Raw genomic sequence first — 23484 nt, 5'->3', positions numbered from 1 at the left:
TCGTTAATTAAAATTTAATAATAAAGTAATTTAAACATCTCATTCAAGTAATTCATTTAACAAAAAACTATTTATTTGTAGGGATTTTTTTGTCACGTATAACTATCATTTGGTGTCTCTCCTAATTTTTTTGGTGGCTATGCAGGAGGTGCCATAAGGGTTAGCGTTACCAGTAATTTGTCTTGCATGGGAAAAAAATCTCTGCATGTAAATTTCACGAAAAAAAAAAAGGAATGTTGAAGAAATAGAAAGTATTTGATGCATTGAAGGAATTAATATTTTAAATACAGAAAATTATATCTAAAAAAAGAAAAATAATAAATAAAAAAAACAAAGAAAAGGAAATGCTAGTTTTAGAAACACAAGTGAAGTGGTTAGGATAAAAACACTATTAATATTGAAAGGAGGATCAAACATTCGAACACACACACACACACAAATGTCATGCTCTTTGAGCCTCCACATGTCAAACAAATTTGAGAATCAAGTCATTTGTTAATCTTGGTGGGTGATTGATCAAAGGAGCAACCTTTTAGGAAGTATTTATCAAAATGGATTTGTTTTGAAACAAATCACTGGTACGAAGATGTTTTTTTAGCATTTAAAATAGTCATAAATAATGTTTGGAATTATTTTGTCCCAATACTTGTTATTTCCTAACCGTTTTAAAATTGTCAGAAATTAACTACAAACAATTAGAAAATTATAAGAAAAGGTATATTAATATTGTGACAATTTATGGTTATTTTTGTAATTACCAAAAAATGACTGTCATAAGATCAAAACAGTCTCATGTTAATAATTTGTTTCAAAACAAACCTATTTTGATATAGTTTGTAATAAAAAAACCATTGGTCAGTTACCCTTATCTTAGTGGGAGACAAACACAAATTAAAGGGCAAATGTTAATACCTTGTTGCAGAGATTATCTACTTCGACATCTAGGTATGTTAGACCCGAAGCAAATCCAGTGACAATTTCTTCTGAAAGAAAAGCATTCTGTACAAGCTCACAGAGAATATAAAGGAGAAAATCATTATAGTTCTTCTTGAAAGTCACATACTTTCTAAAGCTCTGTAACAACAAGCACACATTTTAGGGAAATGACATGTTTGTTCAGCACAAATTCCATGAATTCTATAGGAAATCACTATCGCAAAAATGGCAGTATTTATATAAATAGAAAATGCCAAAATAAAAATAATTTATAACAAAGTATGATGCTAGGGAGTATAGGGATTTAGCAGAATTCTGAGGCAGATTCAAAATATATTTATATACCTTTTGAAGAGCTTTCTGCGCCCCAAAATTTTGAGTTGAAATGAATGATTAAAGTAGAACACGAATTGCCATGTCAGCATTTTCTTGTGTAACATGTTGTTTGAGATGCATTCTTGCATGAGCTTCAGACATCCTTATCATTGATTCAAGGTGTCTTATGGCGATATGGACTCCTTGTCCATACTATAGAAGAAAATAAGAGCAACATGTTAGAAAAATTGAATACAAGAAATAACTACAATGTAGTTTGGTAAGCAAAAAAAAATGAGATAAAGTATTACTGAAGATTTCCTCTGCAGTTCAGCATAGGTTTCTGACAGTTCATCTTTAACCATTTTGAGATCATCTAAACGTGGAGAAATATTCAACTTGGCATATGTAATGTACTTCTTCGGTAGCTCTTGAGGAAGTATCTGCAAACAAGGCTCGAGTCAAGACAAATAAGACATAATGTAAGTTTACCTTAAGGACACTAACAACAATAGGATATTAATAAGGACCTCTGGATCAGCTGGCAGGGCAATACATGGACATCTTGTGACTTGAAGTGATTGTCAACGACAAACGTTGCAAGCATTTCAGCAGTGTTCGGTTCAACAACATCCTGCAAAATAATAAAACTCCCTCAATAAATACATTCAAATGAAGATGTAACAAAGAACCAATGAATTTAAACATAACCTTCACAACGCAGACAATGTCAAAACGAGAAATGATAGGATCTGTCAATTTAACATTTTGGGAAAATGTTTTTGAGGAACCATATCAGGAAGTCCAATAAAAAAAAAGTAAATTTAGAAATAATATTATGAATTCGATGCTTGAAAAAAAGAACTAAACCATATATCAATACTCAGACTAGTACGTCCAATATCTTTCAATGTGTACGTTGAAATACAAGTTTGAAATGAAGTCTCATATTGTGTAAGAATGAGAAGGTTGAACACCATATAAGTGAAAGAAAGACTTATAAACCTGAGTCTTTAAGGTTTTGGATTAAAGTGTTGTGTAAATCTCCTTGGTGTTTATCCACTGTTATCACTAGATCCTTATGAACTGCATCTGTGGGACCCATGACAGAAGCTCCTTTGCCACTAGCGTATACAGTTTTATGTTCTGTTTTTTCAACATACCTTGTAGTAGATTTTAAAATATTTATTAATTTACTTATCACAATTATAAGTGGAAAGAAGATATTTACAAAATAAGATGGATGAAGCTACACTTAAGAAATTGAGACTTTGTTGTTCCTAGATCACCAAGAAGAAGAACATTTATGTCTCCTCTCAATCTATGATTTCCTTCCTTATCATAGCTAAAGCTATAACAGTTTTTATGTCCTCATGACCATATATTGATGGACAATAGACTCAATAATCTAAAATTCAGTTTGCAGCACATTACACAACAATAATAAAATTGAAAGCAAAATACTAATAAAAATTATAAGGAACAAACCCTTTCTCCTATTCGAGGGTCTTTGCCCAAATTTTCAATCTCTTCTCTGTCTTCCTATGTAGGTTTGTAGGGAGACAAGACATGTTTCTTTACAGTAACATAATTTGCTTAAACAACGGTGGCAAACACAAGAAACCCATTTTTTGTGTTTAGGGATAATTCAAAGTTCTCTGACCTCCTGAAACAGAAAATATAAAATACATAAGAAAATCAATGTACAATACTCGAGACCAAAAAATAATCTGTCCAAGTTAACCATGATACAATTTCTTCCCTATGCGAGCATAGTCAATCAGATCATTCACTAATATCACTTCCTTGTTTCTTGGAACTCGACCAGCGGGAACTATTCCAGGGCCCTCTTGAAGAGTAAGCTTGTGGAAATTCCTATAAGTTGTCTACAACAAGTATAGAAAGCAAAACGTAAGTTTGTGTATCTTTTTATCTCTTAAGTAACATCTCAATGGATAAAACCTTTTGCAATCATTTGGCCTAGTAAAAACGATGATCTATATTCATCAACATTGGTGCATCCAAAGATGAAATTTAGATATTCCCTCTCAACTTATTTAGCAAAACCAAAAGAAAAAAGGAATTTGAAAAAGTTAAACCTGATCAATATTGATAGAGAATGGTCCTTTCGATTGACACGCGGGACAATATCCAACTTTCACCCCTAAATAGGAATTCTGGGAAAAAGGTCCCAAAATTGCCCTACATTTGTTGTAGTCATACTTCACTTGCTGCAATTGGGGGGAAAACTCCAGAGCGTTTGGTTATTACTCCCCCAATTCGTATCATTGTATTCAAGTGGCTCCGCTTGCTCCAAAGAAGCAACTTTAAGTTTTTCATCCGATAAAAAAAGGGAGGAAAATGGGGGTAACACATTAGTTCTGCTTTTTTATATTACCTTATATTTCGAATCCGATCATAAGCAGTCAAGTTAGTTATGCATACATAAATCTTTTGGTGTATATTTTTGTAATTTGGATGTAATCAAAGACAATGCTTTTTGGTAACATCTTCCATTACTTCTAAAACATATCGAGGCCCATCAACCAACCAAGAGTCAAATTAGGGATGAACATTGGTTAAGTTTTTGTATTATATCTCCAAACTGCACTTACTAGCTGCATTAAACGACAATAGTGACTAAGCCGATGAAAAAAGACAATGCTCACTGTTACAAGTATAGAAGGCATGAATGTTGTAGAAAATACATTTACCTGACACCATCTCATTTATCAGCCACACATGTTCCTTGCCTAGATGTTAGTTTTTTGGATTAATATATGCGAGTAAGAAGTTCTTGAAATTTCTGGCTATGAAGCAGTGTACTTCATCTCTTATAACCCACTCTTGAAGTGTTCCTTGAACTTGATGCATCTCCGCGGCTTCATCGTCAAATTTATCCTACGATCCGTGTACCCATGTTAATTGTGAAATAAAACCAATGGTGAAACTGCTAGAAGATTTAAAAGGGAAAAGGAAAAAGAAGAAAAAATTGAAAGCAGACAGGAATACTGTAGTACATCATCTTGATCGTTCCCAGTTTGGTGCATCCCATCGAGATCATCATCACTTTGTACACGAGAACTGAAATAAGTTCGAGCCCTTTTAGAAGTCTCGTGACTGTCATCATCTGTGTCTGCAATAGAAACTTCACTAATCAACACCATATGTTTCCCACACCAAAAACTTAGCTAACAATAATAATTGACAAGGCTTAAAATTACATTTCTAGCTCCTCTATTATAACTAATGAGTGATTTTAGTCGCTTATATTTTTTAAGCAAATTTAATCCCTTAAACTCATTAGTTTGTTTTTCTCCCCATGCATTGATGAAATTGTATTTTGAAGAGCAATGCATTCTTTCAAACTAATTCATTATAATGAAATGCAAGCATCAAGCCACTAACTCCACCACAAGCACACAATAAGAACACTGCGATACAACTAATTTTCCAAAAAATAAGATACCAGATCGCACGTAAATTAATCCAAACAACACAATTTATGAAGTGTGAAGCACAAACTCCACCACACACACACATATGCACACAAGGTGTGTAGGAGAGTGTCCAAACTGTGTCAGAGAGAAGTACGAGTCTAAAAGAATATTTTTTAATTGAGACATTTGTCCAAAGCATGTCCCACAAGTATCAATCATAGAGTGCATTTTACACTTAAATTCTTTGATGTATAGCAACCAGACAATTTCCATCCATCAATTTACAAACAAAAGAGGAAAACATCATCATGGTCATGGAGAAGCTGGGGAAGCCTTCTTCTATGATTGGAAACAACATGACCATTGTGAGCGTCAAGCTCAATCCCCGCAACACTTTGTGTTAGGTACCAGAGTAACAAAATAATCACTCAACTACGATAAGAGATTAGAAAAATAGGAATTGACATATAATATTGTAACGTGGAAAACCCTCAATAGAAGGGAAAAATCACCGGCAAGACAAGAGAAATATTTTCACTCAGTGGAAGAAAATTACAACATCTATCTAAATATAAGGAGAGAACAATTTCACTCTCTTATAATAGGAGAACACACCTCATTAGTATTGCTAACTCTCTCAAATGGAATTACTACAATTGTAGTGGGATGCAAGAATGATGGAAGGGAGGTGTTATTTATAGCCAAGGATGAAGCTTGGTCATTAAAGGCATAGTAGAAAATTTCTACTCCCCCAACCAATTCATAGGCCTATGCACATAGGGGTTAAAATTTTCATTCTCACTTTGTTGTCTTATGCCACTAAAGGTGGCTTTACTATTCACTGCCTTCACACTACTAAAAAAAGGCCTTCTACATCGGTTCTAATGGTCTTTCTACATCAGTTATGACGCGTGGTGGTAACACAGTGTCGTTGAATACCGACATCGGTTGGAGGACCGTCTTTGAAGGGCGACCTTTCTACATCGGTTGTGTAGCTCAACCGATGTAGAATGTGAGCTTTCTACATCGGTTCTAAGGTTGAAACCGATGTTGAATGGTAGTGTTTCTACATCAGTTATCAGTCAACCGATGTAGAATGGGTAACAATGGCAAGATTTCTACATCGGTTATAAGTCAACCGATGTAGAATTTGAAGGGTTTCTACATCGTTTATCACTCAACCGATGTAGAATAATGAATTTCTTTTTATTATTTGTGCGAAATTTATAATTTACCCTTCAAATATTGATGTGATGTTAAAGTGCATGATTGTGGTTTACTAAATGTAAAAATACACATATTTGAGTCAGTAATAGAAAAATCACAAACTACGTGCTAATTTAACTTACTAGAGCTAATTACTATCTTAAATTGTATTAGTATTTAACTACTATATATATATATATAATTATATATTGTGCATTCTTCCTAATATTTCAAATTTTCAACTCAATGCTAATTTAAAAATTAAAATTCTATACTAGGAAATAATAGCCACGTATGTTATCTAACTTTCAAACCAAACTATTGTATGAATAAATTTATTAACCTAAAAATCCAGCATCTTCACATAATAAATTAAACTACCAAATCACCAATAGTCTTCAAACACTAGTTAACAGGAAACTAGCAAGGGGTCTAGCTCACTCAAATAATACCATCAATAGCACCTAAATCACCCATGTGACCATATATTCCTTCATGCTTCCTCTTTTCTATATCACTGTTGATTTGACAAATGCTGGCAGTTTTTGATTTAATTGTTTCTGATATGATTTCCGTCTGCTTTTGAGCATCTTCAAAGGCTTGAGAAAGCACCTTCATGCTGCAAATTAAATCAAGAATAGTCTTATATTAAACATCCACCTACTGGAAAATATAAAGAGATTCTGCTCCACATGTATAGAGTAATTCATTATAAATAAATAAGTGCATCCCCCAAGAATCTCGAGCATGCATGTCAGAAAGATGCCCTCTTAATTAAAGTGAAGCAGAAACTTTGGTTGGTGTTACTAGTTTTCTATGTATTCCATTTTTTGAGTTTAACCCTTTTTTGGCTTTGTTGTTGCTCATCAGGGTGAACTGTTATATCTGGAAGAAACTAAGATATCATTTTATGACTAAGCTAGCTTCAGGCAGCCATTGTTTTTTTTTGGGTATTTATGTTTATATTTTTTTATATTTGTTAAATGCATAACAAGGACATAAAATGTGGAAAATATCATAACACAGATGAAATTTAAATTATACAGGCTAACAGCAGAGGGGATTAGTAATTTGATGGCATGGACAGAGCAATAGCACTTGAAAGTAAGAGAAATCATTCTCACCTTATCATTTAGAAGCTTAGCCACTGTACATGCAACTTCAAGTTTTCCATTGTGCTCAATCAAATCTTTTTCCCAAGGTTCAAGCTCAGCACGAACTTTAGCAAGCTCAGAGCGGTATTTCTCAGTTTCAACTGCTTACCAGTCAATGACAGGGTTAACAAAGGCAAAAAAATACAAGTAGCTAAAAACCCTCTATAGCACATAGGATATTAGCTCCATTTGTCTACATGGTAGATAATATTAAAAAAATAGACCAGCTACCACCACCAAAAACACTGAAAATCAGCTTTGATGCATCCCAGACAATAACAACAAAAAAACAATTTAGACCTTGAGATAATTATATACAATTGACTAAAATAAAAAATATAAGAACATATTTTGAAATAAATCATGCCAATATATATATATATATATATAAGAGTATCTAATACAGCAATGGTGTTTGCAGCAGAGAGTTATGATTATCTGCTATTAGAATAAGGAACCTAACTTGACTAAGCACTTCAATGGTAAAATAGAATGGAAAATGAAAAGTTGCAACTGCAAGGAAGAATGCTTAACAGCTTAAGTATAAAAAAAGTATTAAAAACTATTTTGAAAACACACTAAATTCATTAAAACAAACTAAATACTTAATCATACTCAAATAAAAAAAATGGACCAGTACTGCAACAAGTATAAATGGTTTCATGGATTAAGAAAGTTGCATGTTCTCTTTATCTCAGAATTGAAATGGAAAGAGTGCTAACAGTTTGTGTGATTCATCAATCTTTTCCACATATTTGTTGGTTCCAATGATATCCTCCAGATATTCTAGAAAACCTTCATCATGAGGCCCTTGAGCTTTTGGTTTCATAAGTGAAATCTGCTCAACTTCACCCTAATAAGAAACAAATCAAACATCAAAAGAGGTAGATATAAACATTTACTGAAAAAACTAAAAAGCACCAAATAACAAATACCGAACCTGAAGAATAAGAAACCTGTTATTGTCAAGGTCAACACCTTTCCCTTTTAGTTTCTTCGTAACTTCTGTAAAGTTACTTGTGCGGTCATTAATGTAATACTTAGAGGAGTTGTCCCGAAAAGCCACCCTGGTAATCACAAAATCACTTCGTGCAACCGCCTCATATGTTCCATCATCCTGTAACCATTGATACTTTTAGTTGTTTTTTTCCTTTTCCCTTAACCAAAGATGAAATTGGGAAATATTAATAATAAAAAGGTCATTTCATAAAACCAAAGAAAAGTAAGAAAAAGTAAAAACCAACCAAAACCTGGCAAGAGGAAGGTACTCTTTGCTGCCATTTTTTGTTTTAGAAATTCCTTTTGTATCATTTCTGCTGCCTATGGTTTGTGGTTTATTTTCATTTTCAGTTGATATGTTTTCAATGCAGCATTTTTCACTTTGTAAATTCTTGAAAACAAAGTCATTTTAATGATAATAATAATAAACATAAAAAATAAGTAAACAAAAGCTCAAACACTTCCTCAACTTTTCAGTCTTATAGAAAAACAGCAACCATCAAACATAAAATTGATTAGCTCTATGCTTTGCCTGGTTTTATCTCATATTCTAAGCAGCAACAACAACAATCCAAAATGTGACATAAAACAAGGTTAATAATAATAAGAAAAGCTACCAAATCCACAATCTCTTGAAAATGAACTGAAACCCCTGCACTATCCAAATTCTGGTGATTGGTGGAATTGTGTATTAGCTCCGAAACTTTGTTCAGCCGCATCTGCAACAACCACATCAGTTTCCAAATTAAAAAAAAAAAAAGAATATTTAAAAAAAATAAAAAGAACACTCCAATATTTTTACTCTATATTTTTAATTTTTAATCTTATCAAAATACAAACTTAATCTAGCTTTACCCTGCAAAAAATTCAAACATGACAACATTACTGATATGTTTTTTTTTCTTTTCAGGTTCTGATTAAAGAAAACTTATGACCCATAAGGAAGGTAAACTAGATAGAGGCCACCCTACACAAGAGATAACAGAGAAAAAGAAAAGGAGATAAGTGCTGTCACTAAGCTAAGAATATAGGTATGGTTAAGAAGATATTTTGTTTTCAGAAGAAAAAAATACAAGTCTAATATCACTAGGACTAAGTAATTTGAATTAAATTTTAAATACATATATATTGTTTGCTAAAATACAAGTCTAATATGACTAGGATTAAGTAATATGCTTGTTTATTAATTTACCTCCATCTCATCACTGTATAGCATAGTCGAATACACTTCTAAGATTAATTTGAGAGTACATCAGCACCTTTCCACATTACAATTACTTTCCCACCCCTCTTATTTACAATGGCCTATTTATACCAAGTCCTATAACTACTTACATTCAATCAGTTAGTTAGTTACTAATTGTCCTATCCCTCCCTTGGCCCAATTTTATTTCTTATAAACATAGACCTGCTTGATAATCAGCCTGCTATCAACAACAATTAAATTTATTTGATGAAATAGAAAAAAACTAAATAAATTCCCATAGCCATCAGGACAATTATTGACTAGTGGTTAAAACAATAATAGTTTCAATTGAAATGACTTACCCGAGCAGATGCTCTCTTGTGAGCATGGTACGTGGGCCCATCTTTATATTCATACCAATAGTATGTTCTTTATCTTTCATCATATAGAATGCCCCCTCCATGAGCTTGAATAGGATTTCCATCAGTATCCATCCAAATTCTCCCATGGTAGTAGTAATAACTACCATTTCCTGTGACTTTCATTGGATCAATAGCACTCTTGTTACCAGGGAAGAAAACATGCCTCGGCTACCATGAATGTACTTTTCTCATTTTGTATTTCTTTTTTTTCTTTACCTCTGTTCCTGAATTTATTTAATTTGAAGAGAAACGGTACTAACATTGTTTTCTTTTTTTATTAATGATAACAACATTCTTACCACACTTTTTTGAATATCTCAATATGACAATATCCTATTAATTGAAGTTTGTTTGAAATCATAAAATATTATGGATTAAATATTTTATTTAATGATTTTTTAATTTTATAATTTTCAACAAACTAGTATTTTAACTTGTGTAAAGGATAGATGTCTATTTTATTTTAAATGAAATTTATAATAAATAAATATTTTAAATATATGTTATATTTTTAATTTATGATAATAATTTATATTATATTGTAGGATTATTTTTAATTATTGATAATTTTAAAAAAAATGAAAATTTAGATTTAGAAATAAAAAAATGATAAATTAAAAGAAAACGTTCTCATTCAACATAAGTACATAACTATAACACAAGCTTTATGCGTTGATCCACCAGCCCATAAAACTTGGATTAAATACTTGATGCCTACCCTGTTATATTAACAGAAACCTAGTAGGTCATAATTTAAATATTTACATAATTATGATCATATTTAATAAATAAATAAATTATAAATGAATATAATAATTATAATTAAACGTGTTTTTTTCTTCTTTTCTATAAACTGTGGTCATAGGATTTTCGGTTCATGAACTAGAAATTCCAAAAGTTGAAGGAACTAATTAATCTCTGACCTGTATTATGAGAGGAGGAATAATACACTAGAACTCTGGCCATGAAAGCCTCAGCAAAAACAGCACCTTCTCCGTTGCAATCCACCTCAAGCTTGTGAGTGTGATCATCCACACTCCTCAACCTTCCAGCTAAGGGGTAATAATACACTAGAACTCTGGCTAAGGAGATTGAGTATCACTATCTAGTGTTACATAAAAGATGAGTTAAAAAAGACTAAAAACAATGATGAATTATTTGCATCGTTGAGGATGAAAGACTAAAAAATTAAGTGTATGATATTAATATAAGAAATATATATGACTAAAATATCACATGTAACATAAAAGATCAGTTAAAAAAGATAACTAATTAAAAACAACATGACAAGCTAAGGAAAGAAATGACCACCAAAAATGCTGATTTAGATATCCAATTATATATAATATGAATGTGTTTGGTTTTGTTCTAAAAAAATATAAATTAATTTTTCTTTACAGAATTTATTTTCTTTCATTTACCTACATCTTTTTTTCCCAGTCTAAATATGGAGGAGAGGGATTAAACTCATCACCTTTACTGTTACATAGTTATATTGGAATGATGGGATTGTGTTCATCAAATCATAGAACTATAGAATCACGATGATGTCTTAGAAGTATGCATATGATTAGAGCAACCATATTAACACCCTGGAATTAAAATTTAACATCATCAAGTTTATTGAATAATATTAGAGCAGCAAGAGAATCAGCTATCTACATTTAACAGGAAAATGAATTTACAAAAGAAATACTTACTTTTTTTTTGCAATCTTAGGAGTGAATATCAAATCACCCGTATTTATTAAAAACAGAGAGAGAGTGAATATCAGGCTTTTGAATTGGTGAAAGAGCTTTTCTAACTTGAATCCTCCACCTACACATGACCAAATGAAATTTGCAGCTGAAGACACCTTCCTCAAAGTTGTGTTTCCATCTTCATAGCTGTAGTCACAAAGTAGTTAGCAACAACAAGTACCATATGTTTGGAAGACAAAACCACAATAAAAGGGTAAGCAATTAAGGGGGTGGGAATGGGGAACAATAAGTCTGCTATTCATAGCAATAAATCAGCTCAAGCAATTGAACTGCCAACTATTTTGCATTCTTAATGTTTTCAGTTTTTCAGGATACCTTATAATCATTGTAATTAGTTTGTTATGCAATATTGCTTGTGATGAATATAGCAGATAAAAAATTAAGATCATCCATTCCATTGCAAGAAGATGACCAGAATAATTAGAGAAAGTATGCCACAGAAAAGCTAATACAAATTAAAAGTCAAACCAAGTCTTTTAAAGAAGCAATAATTACCCATCAGGGTGCCTTTTTTGCTTAGTATCTCTAAGTACATCCACCACCTGCATCACCAATACACCAATCACAACACAAGAAAACCAAACCAAATGAACCAAAAACGAACAAAACCAAAAATGCCAACCCAGCATCCCCAAAAACAAACTGAATTATTACCTTAGGTTGTGGTTCCACAGATCCCTAAAAGAGATGCTTCACATCAAGAAGCCGTGGATCAATCTTAGCAGGGGACTTATCCTATGCCTTCAAGCCATTAGAAACAACAACCACTACTCAAAGCAAATGAACAAAGTTATTTTGAAGTTCTAATATTGTGTAAATTAGTTTCAACTACTTAATTTTCTCACATTAAAAGTTTCAAACAAGAACAAAGGTCAATAATAGAATTTTTTTATGGCAAATAGACAACTGAAAATAATCATATAATGTAAGAAAATAATTGTATCACTATCATGTAAGCCTGTAGTTTCCAGACTGCCAAGACTCTTAAAGCAAGTGGAAAGGAGCCATTAGATCCTTAGATTTTCATTGAACCCAGATCCCCATCACATAACCTGTAAGAAAATAGATAATTTCTATAAAAAAGAAAATTTACTAAAACTATATAAAATAAACAAAAGGCCCATGTTTTGTGCACACAATTTTTCACTTCTTTCCCAATTTTTTTTCTTTTCAATATTAAATCCTTATAGGCTTTTAGACTACTGGCACCCTTTATAATATCAAAGATCATATATGTCAGTCCTTTCTCAAATTGGGACTCAGAAATCTTGGATTTCTGAATAGCTTCTTCAGTTCCTGCTTTTGCAATAGAACTTGTGTGTGCATCTTTAAAAACAAAAAATTTACAAACAAGAAGGCTTAACGTCTCACTTACTTCAAACTTTATGGTAGCAATCAATCTCCCTTGATGGGAGGTCACACACATGCACAAAACGGTAGCTTTTTCTTCTTCTTTTGGTTTTTGGTTCTCGTCCTGCCATAGAGATAATCTCGCAAAAGCACTCGTGGACTTCGATCAGCTCTGAAATCAGACTCATAGCTCCCCATGTTAAACCACTTGCGCATGACAACCATTGCCCAGAAGAGCTGTAAGCAGGGCCAACCTTGGCAACATATTTCAGCCCAACTTCTTTGCAATTTGCCTCACTTTCCCAAAATAAAATAAAAAAACCCTCACAACAGCAACAACCAAAGGGGCATTAGCAATTGAGGAAAAAGATAAAAAAAAAGGGTTCGAAAAAATAGAAAAAAAGAAGGACGTCGAGGCCTACGGTGAGGACGCGGTGGTGGTGGTCGCGAAGGATGGTGTTGTTGAAGGTGACATCGTAGAGGTTGTGCTTCTCGTAGGGGAGGCAGTGGTCCACCACACTGATCGGCGCTACCACCGGGGGGTGGTGGAGGGTGGTGCGGTTGGGGATGAACTTAGTGGCGCGCCGCTTTGGTCTTGCCATGAGGCAAAGTCGCGACAGAGTCGACGACACGAGCTGTAGGGAGGCGGTAGTGAGGCCATGACGCGAGACCAAGTGAGCTTGAATCTAGGGTTTTATCGAAAATATATTAAAACTTAAAGACGGGTTTACGATAAACCCGTCTTAAATTAACTTTCATTTAATTTCAAAAATGCCACAAATGTGGGCTGTTCTTTCAAAGACGGTCTTGAACATAACTGCAGTCATAGAGTTTGTTCCACACATTTATATTTACAATAATACCACCGCCTAATTAATTAAGACGGTTTTCTCGCGATCGTAGTAGAAGGAACGTCGTAAAAAAGCTTATTTTTAGTAGTGTCATAATCTCCCACTTAAAGCTACTTTCGTGTGCTTTCAAAAAACCATCTCTCTATCTTGCCATTTCCTTACTGCTTACATTTCTAATAGGCCAAATGAGTATCAACACCAAGCAAACTTGTTTGCATTGATCAACTTTGTCATAGCATCTACTAGGTTATCTTCGGTATTAATGTTCTGCATATCCACGCTTCCTTCCTCTACTACTTCTCTGACAAAGTCATATTGAACACCTATGTGCTTTGTCCTAAAATGAAAGGTTGAGTTCCTTGCAATGTGCAAGGCACTCTAACTGTCACAATACACGGTAATCTTTTGCTGCTTGTGCCTGAATTCCTTCATTAACATTTGAATCCAAATAGTGATAAATCGTTATTTGAATGTATTTGGATTCCAATTTTGGTCCCATTTTGTCTTGTTTTTACTTTATATTATTTGTAGAGCTCATGGGTATGGGTTAAGTGTGAACAATTGAGCTGAGAAGCTAATAAAGAGACAAGAGAACCAAATGAGATAAGAAAAAGGAAATTCTAAGCATTTTTTACTAAGCATAACCTATGTTGATCTACACAGCCCATGCTGAACCTACAGGCCGTGCTAAATCTATTGAGAATAATAATGTATGCCTAAGATCCAATATATCATGTAATCAATTTTAATTCCAATAATAAAGCATTGTTATTTCTCTATCATTTTTTATATTGTTTGATAAAATAGTTAACTTGATAAAGGTCCTTGATTAAAATTAAAGTTTTGTTATCATAATAGAGATTATGAAAATGAGAATCAAGTCTCTTATAATTTTAATCTAAATTGTTCTTGATCATAAGATTATTGTGAATAGGATATTGATAATTCAGATAAATCAATATATATGTAATAATATTTATTGGATAATGATTAATAGATATCATTTATTAAATTGCATATATAGATGATGCACATGTGGATATCATCATTGAACTGACTCAATTGAAAATTTCTAATAATATTACCTTGATATGTTAATAGGAAGTTCTAAGGAAAAAATATAATAGTTTCCTTTGTCATGAGATTATCATAGTAATTAACAAGTTATTTGTTATGTTTTAATTTCGAACACACCTAATGTTTTAGGACATTAGTTGAATGAATATTGAATATGATTAAATACTTGTAGAATTAATGATTAATCAAGAAGAAATTCATCAACTCTTGATAATGAGTTTTAGCTCTGATAATTACGACCTTGGCTAGGGCAATATTGAATGAGAGAAAAAAAGAGTCTCGTAAGTCATTCATTGATTAAATGTGTTAGCTTATTAGAGTTTGACAATAATATTATACTCTAGAGTTAACCTTGAGCGGTAAATGATGAAAGAAAATATTACATTATTCTTCTATTGGTTCTTGAAGGTAAAAGATATTATTTCATGCTATCCATTAAGAAGTGTTGTTAGACCCCTACCTTTATTAGTAAATCAACTATGATTAATTTACTACTATGTTAGTATTGAACCCACGGGGATACACACAAAGGAGTGTTCCAATCTTTGCAAAAGAAAAATAATTTATTTGATAATTAAATTAAAGAATTTAATTTAATCAAATAAATACTTTAGTGGAATATTATTATATTCTTTGCTAGTACCAAGAATATAATTAATATATAAAAAAGAGTATATGAAATTATTTTAAGTCATGTGATTAACTGTAAATTATCTTTATCTCATGTCAGGAAGTTTCTTAAGATAAAAGATATGAGATAGTTTTTATTTTTATAAAAATAAAGAGATATGAAATTATTTTAAATAAGATCTTTTCTTTTTTCTCTTTGAAGAAATGTCCAAATCCATATCTTTTAACATTATAAATAGAAGCATCTACCTGAGAGCAAAGTGCAATAGACAATACTTAGAAAAAGTTCAAGCCTAGTTTTTAGACATGAAAGTAAAAAGTTTGTTCTTTAGAGTTCCATTCATCAAAGATTTGTCAATAGCTCACATCTTGGTACGTGTTCATTTGTTTTTTTTTTTTTTTGCGGTAGTATATTTTTAAACCGAAAATAAATCACTTTTTATTTCGCTATGTGTGTTATAGACACTATTTTTTCTTACAATTGGTATCAGAGCAAGGATTTTTGTGTTTAAGATTATACTATTTGAATTTTTTTTTGTAAAATTATTCGCAACGGTTGCCAATATTTTTTTAATGCAAAATATGTATATATATATATATATATATATATATATATATATATTTAAATTCAATCGAAAATGTGTTTTCATAAAATTGTTCACGGTTGAGAAAATTCTGAGTTTTTTTTTTTAAATTATGTATACATACATCGTGATATCGTGATATATGTTGTTAACTACTTAACCCTATTGCTGAAATTATTTTATTGGTGTATTCAATACATCGATCGAGATGTTGTAATTATATTTCATATTATTATGTTAATGTAGTGATCATTAAAATGAAATAATATGTGCTATTGTATTAGTTGTGTGATAAATATCTGATCCTTTTATGGATTTTGTGGTAAACGTCCCACAGGATAACCCTGCAATATTGTTTTGAAGGCATATTGATTTATATTTCTATTATGCTTTTTTCTTTTACAATGTCAAATTTGTTTGTTAAATATTTGATTTAATTGTAAGTGTTACATATATCACACTAAACGTGATTTGTTCCTAAATAAAGCTTTTGGGTTCACAAGTATTAATCTGGACATGTGTTCGAAACAATTGTATGATGATACATGTTAATTTTTTTTTCATATAATTAACAGTAATTCAAATTTATTTTAATAATGGTTTTAAAAGAAAAAGAGACTTGTAGTATTCAAATAAATCGGAGCATTCGATGCAATTTCTATAGTTAATTGTTAATAATCAGGAGTGGCCTCATGAACAGAAAACTTATAATTAAATTAATTATAGCATGAAATGTAGATTTCAAAATTATTTTTTATACTATACATCTAGACTATCCAAGGGAGTATTAAATTTAATTTATAAATACCAATAGGATTGATGAGATTACTTTTAGTCGATACTTGGATTATTTCCTACTTGGTTGCCCCTCACTTATAAAGTTTAATATGAGATTACTTTTATCCGACGTGAGACTTGAATTATTTCCAACAATTTCCCAGTAGTGATGATAATTCTTTTGAAAGTGTATATGATACAATTTCTCTTTCTTAAAATATGTATAAGAAATGACTTGACAACCAAGTAGCTTGCTCATAGTTTTAAGATTTTTGTAATGCTTTTGTCTTCCTTTTAATGTGAAAATATGTTCTGACATAATTGTGTTTTACTACATGCTTGTTTGATAGTATGTCTTCACTATCACTTTGTGGTATACTTGAATCTTGAAAATTGGTTGGAGTCAATTATGATGATTGGTATCGAAATTTGAAAATTGTTCTCATGCACGCGGCGCTCATTGACATCATTGATAAGCTTGCTATTGAAGCACCTGACCTGAATGATTCTGAAGTTACCAATACTTATCAAAAGTATATGGAACAAACCCTTAGTGCCAAATGCATTATTTTGGCATCAAGTTATTTAGAACTACAAAGGCAACATGAGGATATGGATCCACATGAAATCATCAATCATCTTAAGAAGATGTATGGTGGTCAGAGTAGGACTGCAAGATATCAGTTATCTAAGGCTTTGTTCAAATGCACAATGCCTGCAAATGCTCAAGTTCGACCACACGTCCTTAAGATGATTGATCTGATAGAGCAACTTGAGAAGTCAAAATGTAAAATTGGGAAAGAGCTTTCTCAAGACTTGATTCTGCAGTTTCCCCTTGATACCTTTTCACAATTTACTGTGAATTTCAACATGAACAAAATGGATTGTAACTTGCATGAGATGCTGAATTTGTTGATTGATTATGAAAATCAAATTGCTTCTCAAGAGAGAAAAAGAACTGTCATGGTAGTTGGAAAGAACTCCAAAAAGAAAGGTAAGGGAAAATATGCACCAAAAAGAAAGCCTTTTGGACCTAAGGGTGGTGTGACCAAACCTATGCACAACAAGGCCAAGATTGACCAAAGTGATGCTGAGTGTTTCTTCTGTAAGGAGAAAGGAGACTGAAAGAGAAATTGTAAGAAGTATCTTGATTCTTTGAAAAACAAGAAACAAGGTGAGACATTGATGAAAAATGTTTTCATGATATTCTTAATTGTTATTGATTTTGCAATGTGGGTATTAAGCAATAGCTTTAACATTTGCAATACGTTGGAGGGGATGCACATAAATAGATGGTTGAAGAAAGGAGAAATTAGTCTTCAAGTAGGGAATGGAGCAAATGTTGCCGCCTTAGCTTTAGGATTCTTTTCTTTAATAATGCCCACTGGAAAAGTACTAGCATTAGAGGATTGTTATTATGTTCAGAAATTTGTTTTAAACATTATTTCAATTTCTATGTTGGACAAGCGAGGTTTTCACATTGATTTTAATAATTGCATTTGCTCAATTTATCATGATGATGATTTGTATGTGAATGATTTCTCCAATGCGACATTTATGTCTTACCTGATGTGAACCATAACTCGATTCTACATGTTTCTTCTAGTTCTAAAAGAGAAAGAGATAACCAAATAAATAAAACATTTCTTTGCCATTGTAGGCTTGGTCACATTGGTAAGAAAAATTTTGATTTTGAATCATATGCAATTTGTGAGTCTTGTCTTAAAGGAAAAATGACTAAATCTCTTCTTTATTGGAACTGGAGAAAGAGCCTCTAAATTATTAGGATTAGTTCACACAGATGTTTGTGGTCCAATGAAAAATGAAGCCAAAGGTGGATATTCTTATTTCATAATTTTCACTGATGATATGTCTAGATATGGTTTCTTATACCTAATGAAGCATAAATCAAAATCATTTGAAATGTTCAAAAGATTTCGCAGTGAAGTTGAAAAACAAATCGAAAAGAGTATCAAGATGCTTAGTTCTAATAGGGGTGGAGAATATCTTAGTACTAATTTTATTGGCTATCTAAGAGAGAATGGAATACTTTCACAATGGACACCTCCAAGAACACCACAACACAATTGTGTGTCTGAAAAAAGAAATCGAACCTTATTGGATATGGTAAGATCTATGATAGGGTTCACTGATCTTTCATAAAACTTATAGGGATATGCTTTAGAAGCAACAATGTACTTGCTAAATAAATTTCCTACAAAGATAGTCTCTACAACTTTATATAAGATATGGAAAGGACGTACACTGAATCTCAAACACATCAAGGTATGGGGTTGTCATCCTTACGTCAAGAGATTGCTAATATATAAACTTAAGGCAAGGTTAGAAAAGTGTAGATTCATTGGATATCCTTAAGAAACAATGTTGAACAAGTGACCTCAATAACTTAAGAAGGGGGATGAATTAAGTTTTAAAATTTTCGATTAATAAATTTTTAATCCCCTTTTAAATGATATATGATAGGCTCAAAATGCAGAAGAAGAAGCAACAATTAAATTAATCAATGTTCTATAAACGTGCAAGACAAAATCAGTTGCAATAAAATAAATGAGATAAGGAAAGAGAGAATTGCAAACTTGATTTATACTGGTTCGGCCACTTCTCGTGCCTACATCTAGTCCTCAAGTAATCCACTTGAGATTTTCCACTATCATTATAAATCCTTTATAGTCTTTGAACACACCTTGGGATGCCTCACCCTTGTGTTCAAGATTATCACACGCCTAGAGACAAATAGTCTCTTGATTACAACTGAGTATATAAGATATATAGAATGAGTTCTCTCTCTTAGAGTAGATGATACAAATTGAAGTTCCTAGAAGAATTCTAAGTAAATTGCAAGTGTTTGGCCAAAGTTTTTTTTAGAGAGAATTTAACAATTAAGTTCTCTGAGAATACTCTCTTACTTTTCGAAGTAAGACACACACATATATAGGCCCATTGTGTCTTTTCAAAATAGTTTGAAGAGATGTGTCTTTTCAAAAAGTTTTTCTGAAACTTTCTCATTGGTAATCGATTATAGGTTTTTGGTAATCGATTATAGGTTTATGGTAATCAATAATCGATTACACAATTATATTTCAGAAGATTCATGACTTTTCAAAGCTTTTTCTGAAATCTCTTTGCTGGTAATCGATTACAGAATTATGGTAATTGATTACACAATTTAAAATTCAAGTAAGTTCAAAATTTTAAAAATGTCATGTTCACGATCTCTTTGGTAATCGATTATAGGCTCTGGTAATCGATTACTAGTTCAAAAAGATATTACTTTAAACTGATTAATCTTTGATAAAGAAATTTTGATAAAAGATTTTGAGTCCAAACTATAGCAATAAAAAATTTCGAGATTCTTTTAACAAAATTGACTAAGTTCTTATCTTAGATTTTTCTTGTTCTTGTTTGTTGACTTGATTCAATCTATGCTCATCAAGTAAACACTTTAGTATCATCAAAACCTGCATGATATACATTCACAAACAATGGAATATTATTTTTACCATCCTTCTGACCATAAATTGTTTATGGTAAGGGGAATTATTTTTTTAGAATGGGAATTCCTTGTAGGAGGAAGTCATGGTAAAGAAAATGAGCTTGATGAAACTCAATTAACCAATGAAAAAACTTAGGACTATGAGATGAAAATTGAGATACCTTTTTTTAATGTTCTAAAGTTACCACAAAGTTCATCACCTCCAACAATTGTGGTTCAAGAGCTATCTATAGTTCAAGATTAGGTTAATGAACCAATCTTAGAGCCAATTCTAAAACCTATGAACCAAATGCATGAGCCTTCCAGAAGATCTACTTGAGTGCACCGTGCACCTGATAGATTAAACTTGATAGTCCTAGATGACACATCGGATGAGGTTTATCATGATGATGATGATCCAAGAAGCTATGAAGAGGCTATACGAAGCTTGGATAGTAAGAAATGGCAAGAAGCTATGGAATCTGAAATAAAATCAATGAAGATCAACAAAGTATGGACTTTAGCTGAAGCTTCAAAGGATATAAAACCAATTGGTTGTAAATGGGTTTACAAGAAAAAGGTTGGAGCAAATGGGAAGGTTGAGACCTACAAAGCTCGCCTTGTTGCCAAGGGATATCGTCAAAAGGAAGGTACAGGTTATGATGAAACCTTTTCTCCCATGGCAATGCTCAAATCAATTCAGATTCTTCTTGTTATAGCAATATAGTATGATTATGAAATATGGAAAATGGATGTAAAAATGGCTTTCCTTAATGGTGAGCTAAAAGAGGATGTGTATATGACATAACCCGACGGATTCACATCCTTGTCTGATCATAATAAAGTTTGCAAGTTGCAACGATCCATTTATGGATTGAAACAAACATCCATAATTCCTAATAGTTAATATTAGTTTAACATGTCAATAGGAAGTTCTCAAGAAGAAATATAATAGTTTCCTTTGACCTGAAATTATCATAGTAATTAACAAGTTATTTGTTATGTTTTAATTTTGAACACCTAATGCTTTAGAGCACTAGTTGAATGAATATTGGATATGATTAAATACTTATAGAATTAATGATTAATTAAGAAGGAATCCATCAACTCTTAGTAATGAGTTTGAGCTCTATGATAATTAAGACCTTGGCCAGGACAATATTGAATGAAAGAAGAAAAAAGTCTCTTAAGTCATTCATTGATTAAATGTGTTAGGTTATTAGAGTTTGACAATAATATTATACTCAAAAGTTAACCTTGAGCTATAAACGATGAAAAAAAATATTACATTATTCTTCTATTGGTTCTTGAAGATAAAAGATATTACTTCATACTATCTTGACGTTAAGGAGTGTTGCTAGACGCCTACCTTGATTAGTAAATTAATTATGATTAATTTATTACTGGTTTAGTATTGAACCTATGGGGTCACACACAAACGAGTGTTCCAATCTTTGCAAATGAAAAGTAATTTATTTGATAATTAAATTAGAGAATTTAATTTAATCAAATAAGTGCTTTAGTGAAATATTATTATATTCTTTGCTAGCTGATAAAGGGCTATCCAAAGAGTATAAGGACATAGAAACACTTCATGAGTACAAACTTTTGTTATAATTGCAATTACGCTTGTGCTTAGAGAGAGCTTAGGCTCTTCTTTGGTTTTTGACGGAAAACCAAATTGATTCTTATCAAGGAAGTTATTCTTTTGTGGTGAATCCTACATCAGTTTATCAATTTTCTGTGGATCGTGGCGTCGTTCTGTTCATCGTTTTCATCTTATCCATATTTTCTATTTTTCTGTTCTTGAGTTCTTGGAAGGTCAACAACGGTGATTCTTGAATTTGCATCCGGAACGATCCGAACCAAGCTTCCATGGCTTGGATTGCATCACTAGCACCAAAAATATAATTAATATATAAAAAAGAGAGTATTATTTTTATAAATGTGGAAGTTGTTCATAAAATAAGAATAATATTTTATTGCTACATATTAGGATCAAGTCATGTGATTAATTGTGAACTATCTTTGTCTTATATCAGGAAGCTTCTTAAAATAAAAGATATGAGATAGTTTTATTTTTATAAAGATAAAGAGATATAAAATTATTTTAAATAAAATCTTTCCTTTTTTTCTCTTTGAAAAAAGGCTCAAATCCATATCTCTTTAACATTATAAATAGAAGATCTACCTAGTAGCAAAGTGCAACATACAAAAAACTAGAAAAAGTTTAAGCCTAGTTTTAGACTTGAAAAGTAGAAAGAAAGTTTGTTCTTTAGAGTTTCACTCATCAAAGAGTTGATAGCAGAGATTGATCTCGATGTGGAACCACATGAAGTCTTCACAATGTTGAAGAACTTTATACTCCGATAGCTTATATCTCAGTATTTGTTCATTTGTTTTCTTTTTTTTGCGATAGTATATTTTAAACCCAAAATAGATCTCTTTTATTCCGCCGTGTGTTATGAACACTAGTTTTTCTTACAAAATCAACATCTGAAATCCTCATAAAAGGCCATGCTCACCCAGCACGCTCGTGCTGACCTAGCACGACTGTGTTGGCCTTTACGTTGCAGCTTATTTTAAACATTATAAATATGTCACCTAGAGTTTTCCTTGACCTTTATGGGCCCCAAATTCGTCGTTTGTCTTGGTCCTTCCTTGGGACATCCTTTTCCCATATTTTTGAGTCGCCTAAACCTCCTTTTGTTCCTTCTTTACAATGTTCTTTTGCTTAGGAAGTCTATAAAGATTCAATCAATTAATCCCTTAATCCTTACATCGATAGAGATTCCATCTTCATCCAGATCTATGAAGATGAATACCAAAAGGGACTTCTCAACTGCAAAAAAAGATAATTTACATGGAAAAAGACAAATATTATCTCTAAAGATAATTACTTTAATTAGGTGTACTATAGATAAATATTCTAATTAGATCCCTAAAGATAATTACTTTAATTAGACTTCTAAAGATAACTTCCTTAATTAAGCTCACTACGACCTTGGTGATAGCCACCATGACTGTTATTGAAATCTTGACATTGAAACTTGAGATGTTGTGAAATGATGAAGGCCCATGTGGTTGACCACAACCATCGTGATTGACGAGGGCTCTCGTGGTTGACCATGACTGTTGTGGAAAGTTGTGACATTTTGGGATGTTGCAAACTGATCACAACCCTCATGATGTTGACCATGACCTTCTTGGAGTTTACCACAACTGTGGTCAATGTACCACGACAGTTATTAAGTGAAAATAACATAAGATTTTCGTGAAATTGTGTATTTTCTAACCTTTTTAC

At 32.0% G+C, this 23484-nt stretch overlaps 1 protein-coding gene across 15 annotated transcripts in view; it reads right to left on the bottom strand.

Annotated features, from left to right (window-relative positions):
• Window positions 1-13471, bottom strand: part of LOC114391790 — a 32537-nt gene extending 19066 nt beyond the window's left edge. For 3 of the 15 annotated variants that reach the window (XM_028352746.1, XM_028352762.1, XM_028352761.1), the window contains exons 1-18: window positions 12794-13471; window positions 12073-12470; window positions 11914-11960; window positions 11359-11544; window positions 11133-11250; window positions 10582-10763; window positions 9599-9768; window positions 8668-8769; window positions 7992-8168; window positions 7774-7904; window positions 7022-7152; window positions 6350-6516; window positions 4272-4387; window positions 2740-4152; window positions 1782-1885; window positions 1563-1694; window positions 1282-1464; window positions 913-999 (exon numbers count right to left, since the gene is read on the bottom strand). The gene's annotated coding sequence lies outside the window, so the exon portion shown is untranslated. Of the gene's footprint in view, window positions 1-912; window positions 1000-1281; window positions 1465-1562; window positions 1695-1781; window positions 1886-2256; window positions 2381-2739; window positions 4153-4271; window positions 4388-6338; window positions 6517-7021; window positions 7153-7773; window positions 7905-7991; window positions 8169-8667; window positions 8770-9598; window positions 9769-10581; window positions 10764-11132; window positions 11251-11358; window positions 11545-11913; window positions 11961-12072; window positions 12471-12793 lie in introns of those variants that run through there. The other 12 variants (XM_028352751.1, XM_028352748.1, XM_028352750.1 and 9 more) reach the window with 12 other exon arrangements.
• Window positions 13472-23484: the final 10013 nt, after the last annotated feature.

Source organism: Glycine soja, chromosome 17 (assembly GCF_004193775.1).
Source record: "Glycine soja cultivar W05 chromosome 17, ASM419377v2, whole genome shotgun sequence".
Classification (NCBI taxonomy): Eukaryota; Viridiplantae; Streptophyta; class Magnoliopsida; order Fabales; family Fabaceae; genus Glycine; species Glycine soja.
This window is presented reverse-complemented; position numbering and strand designations above follow the sequence as displayed.